General features: G+C 40.7%; 1 pseudogene; it reads left to right on the top strand.

The window, feature by feature from the left end:
* The first annotated feature begins 88 nt into the window (after positions 1-88).
* Positions 89-1,923, top strand: LOC108365309 (uncharacterized; annotated as a pseudogene).
* Positions 1,924-2,370: the final 447 nt, after the last annotated feature.

Here is a 2,370-nt window from a genome sequence, read left to right as displayed (position 1 = left end):
TTATTTATTTATTTATTTACTTACTTATTTATTTATTTATTTATTTGGAACCTTTCGTAAGAGCAGTTGTGAAAACTGGAATACGCAGAAATACATTACACTCCAGATATTTTAGGTAAGTACTAACATATAGCAGCTGATTTGTATCGAATCTTACTAAGTAGTTTTTCGATCAGTCTACCTGTGCCTATTTGGCAGTGGCTGCTTCTTTGGCTATTACTTCAAATACGCCTACGTTTACGACAATCTATGGACGCGTTGTTATGCCATGGTTGGTGTGGTTGTAGCTGTGGCCTTGGCTGGCGCCCTAACGTTAAGGAAATATATGCAGCGACAGTATAGTTATGATCATTTCTACGTCATCTTCTACGGATTGATATGCTTCGTTATCAGCACTTGCTTCATGTTAACAGATAACTTAGGTATCTACACAGTAAGTAAATATTTATATATTGAAGAGCAAGCGGTTGTACATATATACATAGTTTGAATATTCTCATACAGATATCTGCTTCTATTTCGGCTTCATCGGCGTTGGTACCACGCTCATTCCCTGCTATAGTTACATCAGCATACGCAGTTCGTCGCGCGGAACTCCACCGACGCGCATAGCTTTGGGCAACGCCTTCTATTTCAGCAGCGTCTCTGTGGGTTTCAGCATATTCAATGAATTCGAGGCAAACTACTTCTTGTGCATTACATTGTCCATGCTCTCTGGCGTGGTGGTCAATGAAGTGCTCCAATATTTTTTGGCGTATACAATTACAAAGTGTCCTATGATCGTGCATTCAACTTGCTAAATGAGGAAAAATTTGTATTTCTGCCGAATAAGTCGGTCTGTGCGCTATTTGTGGGCAGGGAGGACTTTTATGTGACACGAAATCGCCAATGGCTGGTTGTGGGTATAGCAGCGGTGCTGGTGTTGGAGCGTGCGCTCATATACTCTTCGTCATAGCTGCAGCTAGCTTGGATCTCAACCTTTGCCTACTGGGTNATAAGTCGGTCTGTGCGCTATTTGTGGGCAGGGAGGACTTTTATGTGACACGAAATCGCCAATGGTGTTGGAGCGTGCGCTCATATACTCTTCGTCATAGCTGCAGCTAGCTTGGATCTCAACCTTTGCCTACTGGGTAACCCAGCACCTGTATGGTGCATTTCTGTTAATCGCGTTCGACAGTGCTATAGGTTGCGTCTTCATGGCACGTTACAAGCCAAAATTAGTTTATTTAATGTTCGGCGTAATTAAGATCACTGCACTCTCCACGATACTGGGTGTTTATGTGGATACTTCGACAGAACATTGCTTCTACTTTTTGTGTTTCTATTACACTTGTATCGGCGTGTATTCCAGCGTAGGTCTACAGCTTTTACTCGAATGTACGCCAATGCTTCATACGGAACTGGCTTTGGCTGTTGGCTACTCCGTTGAGTTGCTTGTACTGGAGGTGCTAAAGTATGAATCGAAGGCCGATGATGTATGGCATGAGCTACTTGGTATGGGTATTTTCATTATACTATTGACTGCAGTGAGTATAGTTCTGGTGCTAATTTTCATGCCACGCTCTTGCGATCTCATCGATATGCGGAATAAGCTGATGGGTATAAAAAAGAAAAAGCCAGTGTCGCCGCCGCATATCGGACCTTGGAATACAAACTTTTTTATGTATCACGACCTGTAGCCGGACGATGTTAGGTGTGTTAAATTGGACGGTAATCGTGTTTATCAGCAGTATCCACGGGAATCGGTGGCTAAGTTGGAAATGCCAAATTTTGTTGAGCGTCATGCGAGCGTTAGTTCAGAGAAGACCAATTTTTACTGAAAAGGTGTGAGGCTTACTATTGNATTAGTTCAGAGAAGACCAGTTTTTACTGAAAAGGTGTGAGGCTTACTATTGACTTGTGTGAGAAGATTTATTATAAAATTAAACATAATATTGATATGCTATTTTGGGCAGCTTGTATCTTAGGTAAATTTTTTTCCGCATATATGTATAAATANACTATACATAGTTTTCACGACATCAGTGTTTTCCTGTGGAGACAGGGCTTTAGGTAGCTTATTTATTGCTGTTCTCTGTTGAAGAGGATTCAGACAAACAAGTACCTATCTTTCCGAGGGTGAAGATTACGTTGCTNTAAACATAATATTGATATGCTATTTTGGGCAGCTTGTATCTTAGGTAAATTTTTTTCCGCATATATGTATAAATAAGTAGTATCGCTTGAAAACAAAGAAAAAAACGTTGATCAGTAATACTGCAATCGAGCCCTTCTTAGGTAGCTTATTTATTGCTGTTCTCTGTTGAAGAGGATTCAGACAAACAAGTACCTATCTTTCCGAGGGTGAAGATTACGTTGCTCGTTAAGGAA

This window comes from Rhagoletis zephyria, unplaced genomic scaffold, assembly GCF_001687245.7.
Source record: "Rhagoletis zephyria isolate East Lansing unplaced genomic scaffold, Rhagoletis_zephyria_1.1 Rzeph_scaffold_01832, whole genome shotgun sequence".
In the NCBI taxonomy this organism is placed as follows: Eukaryota; Metazoa; Arthropoda; class Insecta; order Diptera; family Tephritidae; genus Rhagoletis; species Rhagoletis zephyria.
The sequence above is the reverse complement of the archived record's forward strand: the minus strand, read 5'-3'. Positions and strand labels throughout refer to the sequence as shown.